Source organism: Cyphomyrmex costatus, unplaced genomic scaffold (genome assembly GCF_001594065.2).
Source record: "Cyphomyrmex costatus isolate MS0001 unplaced genomic scaffold, Ccosl1.0 scaffold189, whole genome shotgun sequence".
Lineage (NCBI taxonomy): Eukaryota > Metazoa > Arthropoda > Insecta > Hymenoptera > Formicidae > Cyphomyrmex > Cyphomyrmex costatus.
This window is the reverse complement of record NW_017275921.1, coordinates 797,683-822,825: the sequence shown is the minus strand read 5'-3', so window position 1 is coordinate 822,825 and position 25,143 is coordinate 797,683. Positions and strand designations below refer to the sequence as shown.

Here is a 25,143-nt window from a genome sequence, read left to right as displayed (position 1 = left end):
TCGTACCACGAATGAGCGCACGTAGTCATACGTAGGGTCGGAGGCAGATAATGATGAGCTACCACACAGTAATTTCACAGCAGAAAGATTTAAAAGCTTTTATGCTGTATGTATATGATGAGAGAAACGATACGAAGGTACGAAACGTCAGAATACCATAAGAGCAAAAACGTTTTGTTTACTGTGCAATACAAATTAAAATACACGATATAAATATATTGAAAAATTCTGATTTAAAATGGACGAATCAGGATTATATGGCTAAATTAATTCGAATTCTAGTCGAGATAAACAGAATTCTAATATAATATATCTAATAAAATTTATTAGAATTCTTGTTTTTATCAAAATAATTATTACATATGAATCAGAATTCTAGTTATCTAAACTAAAATTTTTAGTAGATTTAACCAGGAAATTCTGATTCGTCCATTTTCCATCAGAATTACTATTGAAACCAACCAGACCATCATTTTTATATCCGAATTTCTTCCGGCGGTGTTGTGTCTTCAGATGGGACGTCAAATCGACAGAATACTCTGAAAAAGTTCCCAGCTGTTAAGAGAATACTTATCTTTCACTCAAATGACGAGTTACTATCCATAGTTTCCTTTTTTTGTATTCTCTCTTTCATACTTCTTTCACAGTATACTTCTTTCCGTTCTCACCTTATCTACCTCACCGATATGCACTATACCACATTAAAGATATTGACACTTCACTTTATGGGATATAGACATTTCTATAAATGTCATGACGTGATATTCTTTTAACAAGATAATGAAATATTATAAGATCACATTTTAAAAGTTCTCTGTCATAAGAATTTAATATTTATTTCTCAAGTACATCAAACAAATGTAACTATACTATAATAGTATTTATTCATAAGATTTATGTGTTCTAAGAGGTATGCAAATCATAATTCTATAACGATAAAGCATTCATTTAATAATAAATTGTAAATCACAAAACGTCCAACACCAAAAAAATTCGTAAAAATTTACGTGTGTGCATGTGTGTGTTAAGCTGGTTCTAAATAGTCTCATCGCAACGTTGCAAGCGTTATCGTAAGTGTTGCCGTCCAATCAGAGTCTATGCTAGCTTGATGTTGATTGGAACGCTTGCGACGCTGCGATGCGACTAATGTAGAACTAGCTTTACATAGTTTTATAACACATTACAACTCATTATATTTATTTCAATGTACGTAGAATATGACAAACTTCTAAATTCTAATCTTCCAAAAATTAAAAAACAAAATTTTCAATAATCAAGTGACATGTCTTCGTTTCAATTTCCAATTATAAGTGATTGTTCGTATTTTTATAAAGTAAAAAATTATATTCATTATGCGTGTGCGCGGGTTATAACCAGTGACAACTACAATATCGTTAAGATGATTCTGTGTAATTACTTAGATAGCGATTCGAAAAATAAAGAACTTGAATTCGACTTATGACTCACTGTCATCTTTTCTAACATTTGCCACATTACAATTCTATATAATAATTTATGCTTGTTTCAATTTCTTGGTGGAGTTTCGATGAAACTCCACACTTCCAAAAAATTATTATTAACAACAACGAGAGAACGGAATTAAAAGTACTAAAAATTAAAATTACTTAAACATTTACTATTAAAACTAAATACTTATAATCTAACAATTCTTATCTTAAAAGATAATCAATTAATTAATTATAAAATGTATATCTAAAGAACTTAATTTAAATACTTAATACTATAGATGAGATAATAATCAAAAACTTTTGTTTCAATATTATAACCAATTGTTCGTATTTTTGTTTACGAGAAATTATTTGTGTATCACTCCATCTAGAGTATGAAAGTCTACCTAAAAGAATAGGTATATTCAATGTTCCTATATTCTCTGTCTCCACCGTCGCGTAATCGACGGTCAAATTATTTGATATTTCTAAATACGTATTCTGGCATTACAAGGAAACTGTATGTCGAGCTTTTTGTTTTTATTAAAACACTCACGATATTCAACTCGAATTAGTGTCTTCATTTATCGAGGAAATACGTTTTCTATATTAATTATTTATGTAATCAGGTATTTATGCGAAATTTCAAAACAACATAAGAAACATTCAAATATTTGTTTAACTGATCAAATTGTATAGATAGAGACAAGCAGAAAAATGTCGTTACATGTATATTTTGCATAACTGTATTAGTATTTGAAAAATAAAGAACCTGAATTTGGTTTCTGGCTCGTTGTCAGCCATCTCCGCTTGACTGACATTTGCCACATTACAATTCTATATTATAACTTACATTTGTTTCAATTTATTGGTGGAGTTTCCATGAAACTCCACACTTCCAAAAATTAGAAAAAGTACTATTACAATCTGAAGACACGGTAGTATCTTGCCATGATTAATAACGCAGTGTGTACTTATAACTAAGGTCTTATAACTAACTTAATTTAAATACTTAATACTAATGAGATAATAATCATACTTTTGTTTCAATTATAACCAATTGTTCGTATTTTTGTTTACGAGAAATTATTTGTGTATCACTCCATCTAGAGTATGAAAGTCTACCTAAAAGAATAGGTATATTCAATGTTCCTATATTCTCTGTCTCCACCGTCGCGTAATCGACGGTCAAATTATTTGATATTTCTAAATACGTATTCTGGCATTACAAGGAAACTGTATATCGAGCTTTTTGTTTTTATTAAAACACTCACGATATTCAACTCGAATTAGTGTCTTCATTTATCGAGGAAATATGTTTTCTATATTAATTATTTATGTAATATCTGGTATTTATGCGAAATTTCAAAACAACATTAGAAACATTCAAATCTTTGTTTAACTGATCAAATTGTAGATGGAGACAAGCAGAAAGATGTCGTTACATGTATATTTTGCATAACTGTGTTAGTATTTGAAAAATAAAGAACCTGAATTTGGTTTCTGGCTCGTTGTCTCCGCTTGACATTTGCCACATTACAATTCTATATTATAACTTACATTTATTTCAATTTATTGGTGGAGTTTCCATGAAACTCCACACTTCCAAAAATTCAATTTAGTTCATAGTGTGTATAATTATTTAATACTACAATTAATCTTATAACATAACTATTTACATTTTATAGATAATAATAAATTAATTAATTATAAAATGAACATATAAATAATACTTAATATAAATAACTTAGTATAAATAACTTAATATTAAATGACTGATTATAATTATACTTTTGTTTTAATTATAACGAATTGTTCATATTTTTATATACGTGAAATTATTTGTATCTCACTCCATCTAGAGTATGAAAATTAACTTAAAATATTCAATGCTCGTATAGTTATATCCCTCTCTCCACCCTGGAGTAATCGAATTATTGGTATTAGACGCGTATTCTGGCATCGCACGCAAATAAATGGTACTTGATATTATTGTCAAGCATGCTGTGTTTTTATCGAAACATTCACGATATCCATTTAACTCGAAATTGTGTCTTTATTTGTACAAGAAACATATTTTCTAGTAGTTAACTGTGTAATCAATATGCAAGCTATTTATTAATGCATCAGTTCAATGATAATCTACAGTTAAAGTTGATAAAGCACGATGAACGTACAATGATTCTTTTTTTTCTTCTTCTGTTTGTTTGTTAAGTATACTTATACACATTTATGCACTCGCAAGATTGTAAAATTGCTTTTTACTGTAATATTTTTTACAATAAGGCAATATAATTATAGGTATTCATTAATTTTTTTTAAGTAACCTGATCCACGCATTAAGTACAAAATAATGTTATTAATTAAAGATTTACCGGTCACGGAAAGGGTTGAAGTCAAAGTAAAATTAAAATTGCAGCCATTAAAATGATCAGCGGCGATTAGCGACTTACATTAGCTACATACATATATGTGTCATGCCGCGATATATTTTGTATCCGTTTGGTGTCAAAGAAGATCGATTGCGAGCGTAAAAACATCTTCGTCATTCTCGAGACATTATCAATTCTCTTCGCAATAATGGAATTTAATTGTTTTCTCGATTATTTTCCTATATTTCGAGAATGTCATATATATGTTACCACTAACATTTTTTATAAATTTTTTATATACCTGCGCGAATATGGATAGATCGCACAGTTCACTGACGTCAGAAATTACTAGCCGTCACGAAAAAATTCAGTATAATTGACAGACTGCCATAATTTTCATAGTATACGTTAACACCTAGCGCTGCGAAATGTATGTTGTGAAATTCATGTTAATGAACGAGTCTCAAGCTGCAGATCTCCATGAACCATATTAGATAACCATACATCTGATTGTGAGAGGATCAACGTAGTTATTAATATTTCCACAGACATAAGTATTGTGTATAAAACATAAATCAAAACTACGTAATTTACAGAGATATCGCACGCAAAGTTGTGACAGAGCTTACGTTTTACATATACTCGAGCTCGCATAAGACATGTAAATATCTCTCTGGAATAGATTATTGCACGGTGGAAAATGTATAGCGGGCGAAGATTAAGTATTCATAGCGATCTTTAAAAGCTCCGGACGTGGTGTGAGATTTCAATGCCCGTGTGAGAACCGACAGGAGATTGCATAATGAACCATCCTGCGAATTTCACGTATTTATGCATGATAGAGTGTGTGCAGCCTCAGCATTGCTGTAGACACATCGATGAAATTCGATCCGACGAGATGTACGTATCTACTATTATTAGTTACATGGTGAAAAGTTATTTAAGATATCAAATTAAATGAAATTCCCGTCAAGAAACAATTTGAGAGACAATCATTTTTATTTAATTTCATCAATCTTATGATATATGTATTATACCTGCAAAGTCAATAGGATTCCATTTTAAAACATTTATATGTTAGACAAACTCATCTATCTTTTTGTGACATTGAAACGAGCTTACTTAAATATTCGTAATATTTCGACTCTTAATAATACAGAATCAAAAGACATCGACAGCCGCAAGTAAGTGATACTAATATAGTGACTATTAATATTTGACTGCGAAATCTCTGAAGATATTTGACAATATTTGTTGTTCTGTTAACTGACTAAATTATAAGTGTATAAGTAAGCAAGCAGAAAAAATGTATTATCTGTATATCATTCTGCGTGATCGGAAACAATAATCAAAGGATATATATATATATAAAGATTCGAATTCAATTTTGTTATTTTCACACTCGCGCCAATTGTAATCCTATTACAATTTATTGGTGAAATAAAATCAGAGTGTAATACCGCATTTTCAAACATCTAATATCATACAAATAGGCAACGCAAAATTTATTTATATTTCTGTTTTTATTAATTAAAAGAAATTATTAAATATATTTAACACAAAAAATTATTTTTTTTATAAATATTACATATATATATTATATATATATATGTACATAAAATTCTGTTTTTAAAATAGAAAAGTTAACACAACCAGGAAAATATACTTAACTATTGATAATAAATGTGACGCTTAGCTATTAGAACTAACAGACAATATAAGCATAATCGGGCAAAAGTATCTACAAGCATCACTGCGTAGTCAAGTCATAAAAATATCTTCGCATGTACAAATCTGCTCGATAATTATCGCCTAGCAGAAATTTACTACTTCAATTATTTTCAATCTCTAAAAATACCTTCCGAGAAAGTGAGAGGAAATGTATCTACGTGACTAAGACGCTGAATCACAAATTTAGCCGAAAAGTCTGTGTCGAGTGACGAATTCACAACGATCGCAAGCTTTACAGCGCGTCATGTAAACTGATGTAGACTGATGTAAACCGACGACTGGTGCATGCCGCGTTGGTGCAGTAATGGCACACCGGGTCACGCGAGGGCCTTAAGACGTCCAAGTAGTCGGCATCAACGTGACGCGAGAATGGCGTGTAATTTTCAAATGAACCATTCAAAACGCATGTATGTATATAGATGGGTCTATCATAAATCACGTCGCGCAGCAGAATGCGTCATATCCGGCACGATCCTTGCACTTTATGGGGTGAGCGTTCTGATTTCGTTTCTCTTTCTCTTTTTTCGGCTTTGTTCGAGCGATATATCATGAGGAGAGAAGGGGCGCTCTCTCTCTCTAACAGTAATTTCTTTATTTAATTTACTTTAAAAGTCGTATAATCGACTGCGATTAAAAATTCCTGTTGTATTCATTTTGATTAATGTCGACTTTTATATTTGTATAAAAGAGATTTGATATCAACAAGTGGCGGCAAGATAAATTCCACTTTCTCAATCTATAAGCGATATGTATTGTATTTCGTCTCCTTATTCCATTCTAAACCTAAGTATATATATATTATATATATAAGTTTTGATTTCCCTTTAAAATTTATTTCATTATCATTAACAGAATCTTTAATTTAAAAACGCACTCAACATTTTTTAAGTAATATGTTTGTTTAATATAGAAATATGTAATGTAACAATCTAATACAGTAATCAAGATTTCGCTATTTATCACAATAAATTAAGAATTCTGGTGTACATTCTAGTAGTCGTCATACAAATAGCGTGATACAGCGCGAGTAAAATCGTTCATTTATAGTTTTCGCAACGGCATCGGCACACGAGTTATTCCCATGCAGAGATTTGTAATATAGTACCCCTCTATTCGGCACCACCAGCCCTTCGTTTCCCATACCGAATCAATCGTGCACCGAGATTCGCTGCGCATCGTTCGACACTCGATGAAGCGACAAGGATACAACGATTGATAAATGGTCAATCGGCGTATATATAGTAGTATCCGCTGTCCGCGACCATCACAAACAGCTGACCAACGTTTTGGTAACATATGGTTGGACAATATTCTCTCGTCCTTACTGCACAGACTGGACATTAGCCCCTCCGTGATTTCCCTTGGATCAGGATGCGCGACGACTGGTTCGATGAACAATGCTTTCACACAATAGTGAATGCAGCAGAAAGGGCGGACTTGAAGCCAAAGGAAGATGCGCACGAAAAGCAGGAATGCTCAATCACTCGTTATATTCCCTATGATATAATTTCGCGTATATACGAGAAAAACAAAAAAAAAACCAACAACCTTCTTTTTCTCCATATTAATTAATTTTTTATTATTGATTGAGATATTGAGAGAAGAATCCATATTTATATTATTTTAATTTAATTTATAGAGAACGAAGCTTCATCTATAGAAATTGACTACATAAATTCTCGTGTAGATCGGTCTCTGTGAAGTTAGCACCTCAACTTTAAAAATCGGAAATTTTAATAACAGTACTGCTTGCACCCGCAATAGTTCTAGAGTTCCTGATAGGTTTCATCAATAGTACTGTTGATTTAGGCCAAAAATTTTTAAAAATAAAAATATGCGGTGCTAACTTAGCGTGGCACCGTAAGATTTGAAAAAGCCGATTTTTATGACGGAATCTTACAGTACTCGTAGAGTACTACAGTTCTTGATCGATTATAACAATAGTACCGGCCATTAAATATTTTTAAATAAATTTTTAAAAAAAAAGCTCGCACCTCAACTTTCAAAAAAATTATTTTTTTTGCGCCATTTTGTAGTACTCGAAGAGTACTACAGTTCCTGATCGGTTTTAGTGACAGTATTTAAATTAAGTTCTTTAGATATACATTTTATAATTAATTAATTGATTATCTTTTAAGATATGAATTGTTAGATTATAAGTATTTAGTTTTAATAGTATATGTTTAAGTAATTTTAATTCTTATCTTAGTACATTTTTGAAACAGGTATATGATACATTATAATTTTTTGAAAGTGTAGAGTTTCATCGAAACTCCACCAATAAATTGAAACAAACATAAATTATAACACAGAATTGTAATGTGGCAAATGTCAAGCGGAGATGGCTGACAATGAACCAGAAACCAAATTCAGGTTCTTTATTTTTCAAATATTAACGCAGTTATGCAAAATATTGTATGTGTGTAACGACATTTCTCTGCTTGTCTCCATCTACAATTTGATCAGTTAAACAATTTGAATATTTCTTATGTTGTTTTGAAATTTCGCATAAATATCTGATTACATAAATAATTAATATAGAAAACGTATTTCCTCGATAAATGAAGACACTAATTAGAGTTGAATATCGTGAGTGTTTTAATAAAAACAAAAAGCTCGACATACAGTTTTCTTGTAATGCCAGAATACGTATTTAGAAATATTAAATAATTTGACCGTCGATTACGCGACGGTGGAGACAGAGAATATAGGAACATTGAATATACCTATTCTTTTAGGTAGACTTTCATACTCTAGATGGAGTGATACACAAATAATTTCTCGTAAACAAAAATACGAACAATTGGTTATAATATTGAAACAAAAGTATGATTATTATCTCATTAGTATTAAGTATTTAAATTAAGTTAGTTATAAGACCTTAGTTATAAGAACACACTGCGTTATTAATTATGCCAAGATACTATCACCGTGTCTTCAGATTGTAATACTACTTTTCTAATTTTTGGAAGTGTGGAGTTTCATGGAAACTCCACCAATAAATTGAAACAAATGTAAGTTATAATATAGAATTGTAATGTGGCAAATGTCAGTCAAGCGAAGATGGCTGACAACGAGCCAGAAACCAATTCAGGTTCTTTATTTTTCAAATACTAATACAGTTATGCAAAATATACATGTAACGACATTTTTCTGCTTGTCTCTATCTATACAATTTGATCAGTTAAACAAATATTTGAATGTTTCTTATGTTGTTTTGAAATTTCGCATAAATACCTGATTACATAAATAATTAATATAGAAAACGTATTTCCTCGATAAATGAAGACACTAATTCGAGTTGAATATCGTGAGTGTTTTAATAAAAACAAAAAGCTCGACATACAGTTTCCTTGTAATGCCAGAATACGTATTTAGAAATATCAAATAATTTGACCGTCGATTACGCGACGGTGGAGACAGAGAATATAGGAACATTGAATATACCTATTCTTTTAGGTAGACTTTCATGCTCTAGATGGAGTGATACACAAATAATTTCTCGTAAACAAAAATACGAACAATTGGTTATAATATTGAAACAAAAGTTTTTGATTATTATCTCATCTATAGTATTAAGTATTTAAATTAAGTTCTTTAGATATACATTTTATAATTAATTAATTGATTATCTTTTAAGATAAGAATTGTTAGATTATAAGTATTTAGTTTTAATAGTAAATGTTTAAGTAATTTTAATTTTTAGTACTTTTAATTCCGTTCTCTCGTTGTTGTTAATAATAATTTTTTGGAAGTGTGGAGTTTCATCGAAACTCCACCAAGAAATTGAAACAAGCATAAATTATTATATAGAATTGTAATGTGGCAAATGTTAGAAAAGATGACAGTGAGTCATAAGTCGAATTCAAGTTCTTTATTTTTCGAATCGCTATCTAAGTAATTACACAGAATCATCTTAACGATATTGTAGTTGTCACTGGTTATAACCCGCGCACACGCATAATGAATAATCCGAGTTTAATTAAGTCAAAAAGTCGTCCAGTACTGTCTGTTTGGAGGCACTTTACTCTTGACGTGCGATGCCAGCGAAAAACTTAAAAAATTATTTAAACATATTAAACGAAGAGTACTCGGGTCGACACCTGCATATTTCTTCGGAACTATTGTAGTACTGTCGGAAAAATTCGAAAAGTCGGCCAGTACTGGCTGTTTAGGGGTACTTTACTCTTGACGTGTGGTGTCAGCGTGCGGATCGAAAAACTGTTTAAACATATTAAAAAGGTGGATAGTGTCACTAAAACCGATCAGGAACTGTAGTACTCTCCGAGTACTATAAAATGGCGCAAAAAAAAATAATTTTTTTGATAGTTGAGGTGCTCTTTTTTTAAAAATTTATTTAAAAATATTTAATGACTGATACTATTGTTATAATCGATCAGGAACTGTAGTACTCTTCGAGTACTGTGAAATTCCGTCATAAAAATCGGCTTTTTCAAATCTTGCGGTGCCACGCGAAGTTAGCACCGCATATTTTTATTTTTTAAAATTTTTGGCCTAATTAATAGTACTATTGATGAAATCTATCAGGAACTCTAGAACTATTGCGGGTGCAAGCTGTACTGTTATTAAAATTTCCGATTTTTAAAGTTAAGGTGCTAACTTCACAGAGACTGTAGATTGTTGCTTTCCAATGCGAGAATAAAGAACGAGTAACTCTGAATTATAAACTATTTATGAGCTTTCACGGAAATTAAAATTGATCTCATCAATGTGCGCACATACTTCATTTTTTTCTCATTATGTAAAAGAGCGAATAGGATTTGTAATAAAATCATTTAAATCGATATAGTTTCGAAAATTATGTTAAATAGACACAATAAACGTTTACTCCTCTTTTTATAGGAGAAATTAAATTTCTGCCTACAATGACGAGTTCAAAATATTTAATTACTGAAATTTGTAAGTTCATAAATAGCTTATAATATCATGCCTTTCCTCATATTTATTTCGTAGAGCGACTAATTACACAAAAATATAACGCGATATTATTACACCAAAAGTTCTACAGCATCGATATAAATAATAGATAAAAAACATTTCTCGAATTTCTATCTTTAACGGCTACAGGTCAACTTCCAGAAGAAGTATATTCTAAGATTTATACATAAATGCATCATTGTTATCGAAATATATATCGGACGGGACTTTTTCAGTTGTAACAGTTTATTAGAACGCGATTTTTCGATACCATTGTTTAATTTATATCATATTAATATTAGACATGAACATTATTTTCGCGATAAATCGTATACCGACAATATATAATACACAAAGATTCAACTTTCAACACAATATACGCTAAAGAGAGATATAGCGACTAAAATGTTTCATTATCGATTATCTTTAATAAGTTTCTTCTGCAAACGCGAGAAACTTCCGTGATTCCCAAAATAAATTTACAAGCAAGCTCATGCTCGATATCATAGAATATTTCCAGATTCAGAACTTAAGTCGAGTTATTTATAAATCATTAGTACGGAATCGTTCCGTGCCGTTATAATGCCCGAAAGGCTATTTTCGGCACAAAGCTAATAGCGTGAGTGCTCTCAGAAAAAGGCGGTATTTTACAGCAAGGATATCCTGACCCTGCAGTTTCTGGAGCAAGACCTAGCATAAAGTGCACACCAACAAAAAAATGCGTTTACCGGTAATTGAATGTTTCAACTTCGCACACACATGCTGGTCTATTAGATGTGTATATGCATGTAACATATGCCTTTAAAAATACGTTGCTAGAATAATGACAAAAAGCTGATCATTCTAGCAATGATTCACTATTTCTTCATCCGTCATTAAGTTTATCTAACATTCATTAAATCATGGTCGGAATTGATTAGTGGCAATTCTGAATTGCAACAAAATAAAAAGTTCAATGCTATCATCTTAGGAAAACTGTCATATTGTTCATTTTTTAATTATCATTTTCTAATAATAATATAACTCTTTATATTCGCGTAACAACACTGAGAGAAATGTTTGATACGTATAACTATTTTCTAATCAATTTGTTCATACATGATTATATGATAAAAATTTTCTTACTTATTCAATTAAAAATTGTATTGTACTAATAAAAAATTATTCGTTCTAATAAAAATTCGGTTAGAATAACCAAATTTTAATTTAGAATAATACAATTTTCAAAAAAAAAAAAAAAAAAGAAAGAGTCTTCTTAGTCACAACAAATTAAATGATTATACGTACCATATATTTCTCTCATTGTCAGTGCAACTCTATAAATTAAGTATACCTACAATACACGAATTTCACTCTAATCGGATAACTGGATAAATATATTATTATATATTCGTATATCCTGTATTAGTGGATAAAATGATCAGTTATTTCGTAGAATATTATGTATCTTACAATTAGTAAGCGTGTTTCTTAAGTAGATATATTGTTGTGAAGAAAATGTGATAAACGCGATCAAGATTTGCAACATATAAGATTTACAGATGTAGTAACTATAATATCTTGATCCGATTGGTTCACAAATGCACTCGCAAGATAATGTAGTACATACATATTATCATGTAATAAAAGCAGTATTATTAGTGATATCCGTTGCCGTTTTGAACAATTTCATTTCATTTAATACTTATTGAATATAAATCACAGCGAAGTGTTTAATGTTCCCCATTAAAACGATCATGCAGACGCGAGCTTTGAAAGGATAGAATAAATAGATTCAGACGATACATAAAGTAATGAATTTATGGAAGCTTATATCGTAACAGTAGAGAGCAATCTAACAATCTTGCGAGTGCACAAATGTGTATAAGTATGCTTAACAAAAAAACAAAAGAAGGAAAAGAAGAATCACTGTATGTCCATCGTGTCTCATCAACTTTAACTATAGATTATCGTTGAACTGATGCATTAATAAATAGCTTGCATATTGATTACGCAGATAACTACAAGAAAATATGTTTCTTCTACAAATAAAGACGCAATTTCGAGTTGAATGGATATCGTGAATGTTTTTATAAAAGCACAGCACGTGTTCGACTATAATATCAAGTATCATTTATTTGTGTGCGATGCCAGAATACGCGTCTAATACCAAATAATTCGATTACACCACGGTGAAGACAGAGGATATACCAGCATTGAATATGTTCTTTTAGGTTAATTTTCATACTCTAGATGGAGTAATACACAAATCACTTCTCGTAAAAATACGGACAATTGATTATAATTGAAACAAAAGTATGATTATTATCTCATTAGTATTAAGTATTTAAATTAAGTTCTTTAGATATACATTTTATAATTAATTAATTGATTATCTTTTAAGATGCGAACTGTTAGAATATAAATATTTTGTTTTAATAGTATATGTTTAAATAATTTTAATTCTTAGTACTTTTAACCACTCTCTTGTTGACACTAATATAATTTTTTGGAAGTGTGGAGTTTCATCGAAACTCCACCAATAAATTGAAACAAATATAAATTATAATATAGAATTATATATATAATGTGGCAAATGTCAAGCGGAGATGGATGACAATGAGCCAGAAACTAAATTCAGGTTCTTTATTTTTCAAATACTAACACAGTTATGCAAAATATACATGTAACGACATTTTTCTGCTTGTCTCCATCTACAATTTGATCAGTTAAACAAAGATTTGAATGCTTCTTATATAGGTTTTGAAATTTCGCATAAATACCTGATATTACATAAATAATTAATATAGAAAACGTATTTCCTCGATAAATGAAGACACTAATTCGAGTTGAATATCGTGAGTGTTTTAATAAAAACAAAAAGCTCGACATACAGTTTCCTTGTAATGCCAGAATACGTATTTAGAAATATCAAATAATTTGACCGTCGATTACGCGACGGTGGAGACAGAGAATATAGGAACATTGAATATATTCTTTTAGGTTGACTTTCATACTCTAGATGGAGTGATACACAAATCATTTCTCGTAAACATAAATACGAACAATTGGTTATAATTGAAACAAAAGTATGATTATTATCTCACTAGTATTAAGTATTTAAATTAAGTTCTTTTGATATACATTTTATAATTAATTAATTGATTATCTTTTAAGATATGAATTGTTAGATTATAAGTATTTAGATTTAATAGTATATGTTTAAGTAATTTTAATTATTATCTTAGTACATTTTTGAAACAGGCATATTATAATTTTTTGAAAGTGTGGAGTTTCATCGAAACTCCACCAATAAATTGAAACAAACATAAATTATAATACAGAATTGTAATATGGCAAATGTCAAGCGGAGATGGCTGACAATGAGCCAGAAACCAAATTCAGGTTCTTTATTTTTCAAATATTAACGCAGTTATGAAAAATATTGTATATGTGTAACGACATTTCTCTGCTTGTCTCCATCTACAATTTGATCAGTTAAAGATTTGAATATTTCTTATGTTATTTTGAAATTTCGCATAAATATCTAATTACATAAATAATTAATATAGAAAACGTATTTCCTCGATAAATGAAGATACTAATTCGAGTTGAATACCGTGAGTGTTTTAATAAAAACAAAAGCAACATACAGTTTTCTTGTAATACCAGAATACGTATTTAGAAATACCAAATAATTTGACCGTCGATTACGTGACGGCGGAAACAGAGAATATAGGAACATTGAATATATTCGTTTAGGTTGTCTTTCATACTCTAGATGGAGTGATACATAAATCATTTCTCGTAAACAAAAATACGAACAATTGGTTATAATTGAAACAAAAGTATGATTATTATCTCATTAGTATTAAGTATTTAAATTAAGTTCTTTAGATACACATTTTATAATTAATTAATTGATTATCTTTTAAGATATGAATTGTTAGATTATAAGTATTTAGTTTTAATACTATATGTTTAAGTAATTTTAATTCTTAATATTAATACTTTAATTATGGTACAAATTTCCGTTTCACTATAATTTTTTGGAAGTGTGGAGTTTCATCGAAACCCCACCAATAAACTGAAACAAATATAAATTATAATATAGAATTGTAATTTGGCAAACGTTAAAGGGAGACGTTGGCTGACAATAAGTCAGAATTTAGGTTCTTTATTTTTCGAACTGCTAATGACGCAATTACACAGGATTTTGTATGTAACGATGTCATTTTTCCGCTTGCCTCTGTCTACATATGTATTTACAATTTAACCAGATAAACAAAACGTTTGTTTTTGTTTGCTATGTTGTTTTAAGATTTTACGTAAATATTGCAAATGCTATACATAGCATAATGTAAAATCCACAATTAATGACATCTTGCATATATCAAGCACATAATTGCAATTTTGCATGTTGGCGCTATACTCTAATTGGAGTTATCTTACTTAATTTATGTTTATTCAATTTTGTGAGACAAGCTGTGTAAAATCCCACATTTTCTAAAAGTTATATTTTATGTACAGAGAGAGTTTTCATGTTGTACGCTGCATTCATATAATAATAATATTTCACGTGAGTCGCAAGAATGTTATCTTATAATTGTAAATTAGATTCTACTTATACATAGATACAATTTATATATTTATAAGGAAAAGAATTAGACTCTGAATTATTTTATTTCTTTTCAAGAGTCTACTGTTTGATTGTATTTTTGAATTGTATACTTATCCATTTCTTTTTATCCTTACGTTCTCGCATTTTGTATGTTGGGTGATACACGATTACAGGTAACAGTGTACGAGTAAGTTAGAGCATTTATGTATACGACAATTATGTATGCAGAAAAGCTACTTTAGGTTGCGCGTGCCCAGCACGGCAAGTAGTGATATCCTTTCCTTCACCCGTACTTTCAGCAATAAATCTGTATTAACAAGGCATGCTGCGATAACGTGCCATTATACGTGTTAACTGTACGCATACATTATACGTCGCGGTGGAGTACAAATCAAAATATTGAGGAAATTTTCATCATGTTAACCAATTAACCATGTATCAATAATGTATGGAAGTGCAAAATTAACAAGACATAATTTGAATCCGGTCAAAGAGAAAGAATTTGAAAGAGAAAGAGAGAGAGAGTAATTGTTAAAATAACCCATTAGTATACAAATTGATGTTAAAGCTGATAAATCCAAGAATGACGCGCATCATCGTAATAACACTTGGCTTCTTATACGTCGAATTTAATTTACGATCAATTCATTTAACGATTTATGCAACGATATAAGAATAATTTTATAGCGTACATTCCTTAAAAATATCGCGAAAATAAGGAAAATATGAGATGAGCAAAACTTCGGAATGATAAATTATTGCTTAATTTAGCAAAAAAAATATCATAAAATATAGATAACGTTACACCGTAACAGAACTATAAAGTATTTCTTATTTTAGAATAAAAATGGCGACTTGAACGTCGCTAATACTCTGAACTTTGAGTCATGCGTGATATGTTTAACATTTCTATGTCTAACCGTTTCAACGTTACACACACTCTCTCTCTCTCTCTCTCTCTCTCTCCCCCCTTCCTCTCCAAGAAGAAATATATGTATGACTATAGGATATGAAATGAGCATACTTCTGTTTAGAGGATGCCGATCTTTTGTACACACAAGCGTATTACACATATTTTCATGTCATACGTGTATGCATCATACCTATTGCTTACATGAATACATGCGATACAAATACAACATTACTGTGCATACCGGGGACAAAGATTTTCTATGAAATTATTAAATATATATATGTATATATATATATATATATATGACGCACGATAAGGTAATTTTCATGAGAGTATAAAATTACCATAATTTGAATCCGGTTTTTCTTTATAGAAAAAAAAGTAAAAACCTCTATGTGTATGACTGACTGCAATCAGTGATGACTACACATAATTTGCATTATATTTATATAGATATATGTTTAGTTTTTAAAATAAAAAATTAACTTAAAACATCGCAAATGTCGAACATTTCGCATATCACGTACAGCTATAACATGCATTACTTGTGTGCTCATTACTTGCAAAAATAATATTAACCGCTGACTTTACATCATATTATAATTTTTGCAGTATTTATGTGTAAGACAACATATAAAACATTCAAAAATAAATGCTTTGTTTAATTGCTCAAATTGTATATGTATAGATAGAGTGCCAATAGAAAAAGTATCGTTACGTAGATTCTAATGTGTAAACTGTGTGGTTAGCAGTTCCAAAAATATAGATTTCGATTTCTGACTCACAAGGGCACGCAGCTAACTGTCGCATTCTAATTTTAAAAAGCTTTGGATATATTATAATAAAATACCAAAAATATATAAAAATACGAAACACGTATTTTTTTAATAAATGCAAGTTAAGAAGTTAAAGTCCTTTTGAAAAAAAATTAGTTTTTTTTTCTTTTGGAGTAAATATCATCTAAACCATTGAAGAGAGATATAAAAAAAGTTTTAAATAAAAGTTGAAAAAAAAAACAGTTTTAAAAGTAGTTTATAATACTAATAAAAAAATTTTTTAAGGATAAATATTTTTATAAAAAATTAAAAATTTTTTAAATTATTGTTATAACAAATTATTACTTTAAAATTAATCAACTTTTACTTAAAACATTTTTAATATCTTTTATGATTTATAGCCATTTTTACCAATACTTTTTAATTTTAATTTCGGTTTAATTAACTTTTATCTTTACATAAAAGAATTAAAAAAAGTAAAGTTAAATCAAGATTAAAGTTAATTTATAACATGTTATTATCACATATTAATAGAAACGGGCATTAGACGATATTCACTCAAAAAGAAAATCTATTTCTTTCACCTTTTTACCTCCGTACTTATAAAAATACGTGTCTCTTACTTTTATGACGATATTTACTATTGTAACATATCCAAAGCTTATTAAAATTAAAAGGAGACAGTTGGATGTGGTCACTCATTGTTTGATATTTGCTTAACTACATTATAATCTTACATTTCAATTTATATTTATTTTAATTAATTGATGGGGACAAAAACCCCACACTTCCAAAAATTTATTTGAATGAATTATTTTTAGTATATGATATATTTTTATAATGCATTATTTACATTAACTTAAATTATTATATAATTATATTATGTTATACTAATATAATTAATATAAAACAATTATCACATATTTTCCAAGAATAAATAAATACATTATAAAACTATATGACTAGATTAAATAATAATTATCATATACTTCTGTTTATAACCAATTGTTTGAATTTTGTATACGAGAAATTATTTATGTCGTACTCCATCTAAAATGTGAAAGTTCACGTAAAAGAATGTATACATATATTCAAAACTCGCGTATTCTTGGTTACATTAATTGTGGCCGTGTATACCAATATATACTAGCCGTACTATGAAAATAATATAATACGTAAACTACAAATTTTCAATACCGTGTGTGTGAAGCTGGCGTATCATTTGGTGGAAGCTCATGAAATATTGAGAGTTCTGAATGTATTTTCAATAGTCCTATAGTTCCTGATAGATAAAACTAATAGTTCTGCCCTCTATATAGATATAAAGTGGAAAAAAACGAAAGTACAAACTGATTGTGAGACGCCAGGTTCACGCAGCGTCTCACTTTGTCCTAGACAATTTTTGACCACAGATTCTTCTAGGATTTTGAAAAACGAACAGTTCTACATAAGTTTTAAAAAGAATTCTGGCGATAAACAATGTTATTTTCAATTTTTAATAATATTTTAACCAAAAAATTTAATTTTCAGCAATAAAAATAAGACCCTGTCCAATTCTCGACAGTTCTGCGAGTTCTATGATAATGTTTGTGAAGTACTGAATGTATCCTAACGCCTTCCGCAGAGTTCCGATGATAAAAGTTAATTATTACCTTTTTAAATAATTTTTAAGACGTGAAAATAGTACTTTTCAGGGTATATGTATGAGACGCTGGTCGAAATCTGAGAGTTCTATGGGAGATATTATACTTTTCGTGTAGCTACGGATGTATTCTTACGCCTTTCGAAGAGTTCTGATGCTAAAAATAATTTTTAAATTTTTTAAACAATTTTTAAGTCCCCGAGAAAAGCGCTTTTCAGAGTATAGGTATGTATGAGACGCTGGTCGAAATCTGAGAGTTCTATGGGAGATATTATACTTTTCGTGTCAGGAATTTAATTTGTACAAGAGGTCTCTGTGAAGTTAGCACCTCAACTTTAAAAATCGGAAATTTTAATAACAGTACTGCTTGCACCCGCAATAGTTCTAGAGTTCCTGAAAGGTTTCATCAATAGTACTGTTGATTTAGGCCAAAAATTTTAAAAAATAAAAATATGCGATGCTAACTTCGCGTGGCACCGCAAGATTTGAAAAAGCCGATTTTTATGACGGAATCTCACAGTACTCGAAGAGTACTACAGTTCCTGATCGATTATAACAATAGTACCGGCCATTAAATATTTTTAAATAAATTTTTAAAAAAAGAGCTCGCATCTCAACTATCAAAAAAATTTTTTTTGTGCCGTTTTGTAGTACTCGAAGAGTACTACAGTTCCTGATCGGTTTTAGTGACACTACCCACCTTTTTAATATGTTTACACAAGTTTTCGATCCGCGCGCTGGCACCGCACGTCAAGAGTAAAGTGCCCCTAAACGGCCAGTACTGGCCGACTTTTCGACTTTTTCCGACAGTACTACAATAGTTCCGAAGAAATATGCAGGTTTCGACGCGAATACTGGCTGTTTAGAGGCATTATACTCTTGTCGTGCAGTGCCAGCGGAAAAATTAAAAAATTATTTAAACATATTAAACGAGGAGTACTCGGGTCGACACCTGCATATTTCTTCAAAACTATTGTAGTACTGTCGGAAAAAGTCGAAAAGTCGGCCAGTACTGGCTGTTTAGGGGTACTTTACTCTTGACGTGCAGTGTCAGCGCGCGGATCGAAAAATTGTTTAAACATATTAAAAAGGTGGGTAATGTCACTAAAACCGATCAGGAACTGTAGTACTCTTCGAGTACTACAAAATGGCGCAAAAAAAAATAATTTTTTTGAAAATTGAGGTGCGAGCTCTTTTTTTAAAAATTTATTTAAAAATATTTAATGGCCGGTACTATTGTTATAATCGATCAGGAACTATAGTACTCTACGAGTACTGTAAGATTCCGTCATAAAAATCGGCTTTTTCAAATCTTGCCGTGCCACGCGAAGTTAGCACCGCATATTTTTATTTTTAAAAATTTTTGGCCTAAATCAACAGTACTATTGATGAAACCTATCAAGAACTCTAGAACTATTACGGATGCAAGCAGTACTGTTATTAAAATTTTCGATTTTTAAAGTTGAGGTGTTAACTTCACAGAGACTGAGACGCTGCGTGAACCTGGCGTCTCAGTTTGTACTTTCGCTTTTTTTCCACTTTATATGTATATAGAGGGCAGAACTATTAGTTTTATCTATCAGGAACTATAGAACTATTGAAAATACATTCAGAACTCTCAATATTTCATGAGCTTCCACCAAATGATACGCCAGCTTCACACACACTTCAATACCAACGGTATATTAGAATGTCTTTGGATATATCCTTCTTGATAATATTTTAATATAATTAATTATTTGAAATAATTTGTATACATTCATAACAAATTTTTATTGCCATCGGAACGAATATGCATAACAAATGAAGAAGAAATGATTTTTCGAATGCAAATGCGTAAAATATAAAATATTTACAGAAAAAAGACTACATTCAAAACCATGCATAATGCAAATCAGAGGAACAACAGATTGTAAGCAGATTGAAAGAAGTAAAAGGATACGAACAAGACAGTAAATAGGTCAAAAATAATGTTCAATCTTAACGAATTTTAATCATCAATGAAGTGGTGACACTGTATATTATGAGAAATAACAAACGCAATTGAAGCGGCATAAGAAAAATATATACCGTGCCGTTGTACTGATATAATCCTAAAAGAATAATTATATGTATTATCAATTATATAAGTATTTCGACAGGTGAAAGTGACCAAACCGAGTTTTTACAATTTTTCCGGTTATTTTCTTGATTATGTAATTTCATGATATCTACGGATAAACACTGTCCCATTTTTTTTTTTAGCTACATTTATTTACATACCTATTGTAGTTGTCACATTCATCATATTTAACAACTGTGTCCTTAATTGTTTTAACTTTTATATTTCAGTTAAATAGAAATAATATTTTTTCGTATTAAAAATAATCTGTTAAATAATTATTACAATTATTACCACTTCACGAATATATACCTAAATGTATATCAAAGAAAAATTTGTAACTAAAAATATACAAAGAAAAATTCATCGATATTTGTAATACATAACATACATAAACGGCCACCTTATAAATATTTATATAGCTTTTATTATTATTTAAATTGTCCTGAGTGTAATAAATCAATGAACAAGTTAAATTATATATCAAAACTGAAATAGTAATGGAAAACGTTCAAGGACACACGCTTAAGATGCCAACAACTAAACGACTCATCCTAAATTTGTACACGATCAAGATACATCGCAGTATCGAAGTCGTGCCAAATATTAATGTTGAATCAAGCGTGATACCTTAGATTGCAGAATGTCGCACGTGTGACCCCGATTTTACGAATTTATTCCATATTCGGATCGCCTCTCTTAATTAATATTGAATCGATGTAACGCCAAGCTCCAGTTCTCTCTTGGAGATTAATATCAGAGATATTCAATAGAAAATGGAATGTAAATTTTTACTGCCAGTGTAACGTATAATAAATCTGTAGGTTTTCGTATCACCAATTTCGGAAGCAGTGAGTTTCACGTTTGACCGCGAACTTCCATTTTCGCTTAAATCGAGACAAATGTATCGCGCGCTTTTCCATATGTTACTATCAGATTCGGAAGTAGATAGATGAATACACACAAGAAATTATTCACTTATAAGTAATATCTTAGTTTGTCCAGGATATGCGGCAAACAATAACATAATGGCAATACTGATAATATTTTAAATAATATATTAAACAATACAAAAATATGAAATAAAAAAATATATGTGATACGAAAAAAAAACATTAAATATTCTTGTTTTTCTCTACTTCGCTCTTCTTTTTATTAAGAAATATATAAAGTAGTCTAAAATAACTTTTATTATCTTATTTATGTCGTGATATACGAGAAAGAAAGAAAGAGAGAGAAAAAGAATGACAATTTCGTTTAATTAAGACTAATGCACAATGATACTTTTGAAGTCATCTCATTATACATCATTTCCTTTCATTAAAAAATATCTTAATATAGATAGAAACAGTTACCTTTTTTTTTTACCAAATATTAACGTAAAAGAGAATTGTCGTTAGTTTGAATATTATACTTATTATAATACAAAAAAATTGAAAAAATAACCGTGCAATGTAAACAGGTTGTGTGCAAATAAAAAGATTATAATAAAAAAATGTTTAACAGGAGTTTATTTTCTTATTCCAAAATAGAAATCTCCACACTGTGATATGTACACAACTGAAGCTTTATACGTGTCAATCTAAAACTCAAATCGATAGATTGCCACAGCTCAGTTCTTCTTTCTCTTATTGTTCTCGTGTTCGCGTCCATTAATAAGTTTCAGCATGTTGCGATCGTAATAATAGCCTAGGTCGTTAAAATTTCTACAAAATAGTCTACCGAAAAAACATGCTTGGACAGTGGTTACGTTTATTCGCCCGTTCAATACATCGGCGGGACGAATTCGTGGATTCTCGAGGTCCCGCAACGAATAGCGCGGATGGGAAAGTAAGTACTCGTGGTGATTTATTCAGTCCTTTGTGCTCGCGTGCCTTCCGTCACGGATCTATTTTTGGCCCTTTCAAATGATACGCGAAATAATTTTCCACCCAGCCTTATTGCTATCGTAGCTTCCCCGCGTCGCAGTCGGAAATAGAAGGACGAAGGGTATTTCTCGAACACACGAGTGAGTGAGCGAAGCGAATCGCGAAATTTGCGATCTTTGTTCCCATTGTCGAAAAGAAGCTCGTATCATTGAAATCTGACATGCATGGAAAAACGGATCTTATCAAATTTAACTGCGAATTTATATTTCTATTTTAGGACAGATGTAACATTTTGATTCATATCCATTTGTCAAAAAAATCAAGGTCTGCTTTGACTAATAATTTAAAATCTAATTGTAAGAAGAAAATATTATGCTATGTATTATAATTACGAGAGTTATATATAGGAGAAGGCATTATATACCATATATTGTGAGAATGTATCAGTCACGTTAGATCTGCAATTCACAATCCACAGTGTCTTAAGTTTTGTGATTGTTAATTTTACTTTTTCAACTTACGTATGAAATAAGTTATTGTGCATTGTGAGAAACCCACTAATGTGAACAATAAATTCCGTGTTGGTTTACGAAGGTGTCCGGTAAAAATAAAAAGAGAAAGAGAGAAACATTTGTGATAAATAACCTTGCTGTATGAATGCACAATGAGTCGTTAATCATGTCATCGAGTCTTAGGTGTGAAATGCGAGTATCTGCAGCGATATATAGATCGTTGATATAGTTTTTTATACTCATTCCCCGTTTCTTGGTCGAATAATTTATTGACTCCTCACGCGAATGTCTTATTAGTGTTCTTCTTGCAACGTTCATACATCAATATTATGATCAATTATTAATTTCGAAGCTTTCCACGAAAGTTGGCAAGAAATCTAAAGGACAACATAAATTTAGCTACACTCTGAAGAGATTTCAAGAGTTATTTAATTTTTAAATGCGATGCTACTTTGAATTACGATGCTTCAACAAAATCGTTCTTATCGTAGACGGGTAGAAACAAATTAAACGTTTAAATTTTCAATACATATTGCTGCTTAGGTAAAGTATGTATTTTATAATTCGAAATATTTGCATTTCACTTTTATACTCAGATTAAATCAGTGCATAACGGCTATAATAAGCATCAGTGAGCGCTGAGTGCATCCAATCGAATTCGTTATAAGACGATCATTGATAGACGATTAACTTTATCGTGTGATTATTTTAGTGAGTTTAATAGGAGACGCTTTTTTAAATTACAGTTTTTACTGTTACGAAATTTTTGTCGTCTTAGTTCATTGATCTACATGGCTCATTACGAAATAGTTATTGATTTTTCGATTACTTCAAGCTATGTACATACAATTACACTGTTGTATATAAAAGCCGTATTACCTACTACAATTGTACCATTGTGCATTTGCTTCCCTTGAATACACTTTACGTATACAGTATATGCTTGTATGCAAAGTGCAGTACATAAACTTCGAAAAGAAACAATGCTCGAAGCAATGCAACTGTTTAAACAATCTTTTTCTAAGAGAACTATATTTTAAAAACAAGTTCAACATAATTTTAAATCTACAGATTCATAGGGAGTTATATGATTACGACAGAAAACTGAACAAATCATTCGACTGAATGCGTTGATATTATATTGATTTAAGGCTCCTGTTTACTTACTACTATTTCAGATTATGATATCAGAAGTAAGAAAGCGTACAATAAAATTTTTTTCAAATTATTATACTTGAATATAAATATTTTTCAATAAAACAACATTTATAATCGATAGAATAGACTTATATAAAAAATATATACCAAAAGCTATCTTCTTTCTTTAGGGAGCAATTTTGTTAAATAAGGAATCTATAATCTCCGTACAAATAATTTAGACTAATTGTTTAATAATAAAACTAATTTAAATCGCGAAAGGAGGTTAAAATAGTTCCAAAATTGCGGATTTATGATCGATTGTCCCACCCTTGAATAAATATAATTTATTTAATGGATAAAAGAGAAGGAAACAGAGAACCAGAGCGAGAACGAATAAGCCAATAAGCTGAGATTTATCGAAATCTAAAGCAATTTAGTCTTTAAGGTTCGGTTTTGCATCGTCTGGTTAACTCGATGATAATGTAAGAATTGTGTTTTTCTAACTAGGATTAATCATTAAAAATTAACGATTTTATTGTATAATGGTGACTTAATGCCTATTTCTATCAACGTAGATTAAAAAATTTTAATATCGGCGGTTCAACTTACTCTTTATTTTTTTCAAATATTTAGAACTAGAAAAAGAATTAAATAAACCAAGATTTCAATTAAACTACATTGATAAAAACGGGCATAAAAGTTATTTACCATACAAAACCGTCGGTCTAGTGAATAATTATAGATAGAAAAATACAACTTTTACATTATCAATTTAACCAGCAAATGAAAAGCCGGGCCTAAGTATATCATACATGTCTAACCTAAGAAACGTACAAACATCAAAATGCGTCTAGACTGGAGCACATTTTACCAATCAGCGTATTCCGATTAATGATAAATATATAAAACGCGTTTCCAATAACAATCACACGAACGGCGCACGTACGACGCGTCAACAACCAGCGGGTTGTCTGCAAAAAAAAAAAAAAAAACAAGGAAAGACAAAAGAAAATAAAAAGGATTTACCTATACGCAGAGAAGATCCAGCCAGCGATTCCGGACTTTCATCGGCAACACTGCGTTCCCGAAGATGAACTCAAGT

General features: G+C 30.2%; 1 protein-coding gene across 1 annotated transcript in view; it reads right to left on the bottom strand.

Moving 5' to 3' along the window:
• Positions 1–25,126, bottom strand: part of Sulf1 (Extracellular sulfatase Sulf1) — an 81,422-nt gene extending 56,296 nt beyond the window's left edge. Inside the window, exon 1 of the mRNA XM_018537944.1 lies at positions 25,068–25,126. The gene's annotated coding sequence lies outside the window, so the exon portion shown is untranslated. The remainder of the gene's footprint in view (positions 1–25,067) is intronic.
• Positions 25,127–25,143: the final 17 nt, after the last annotated feature.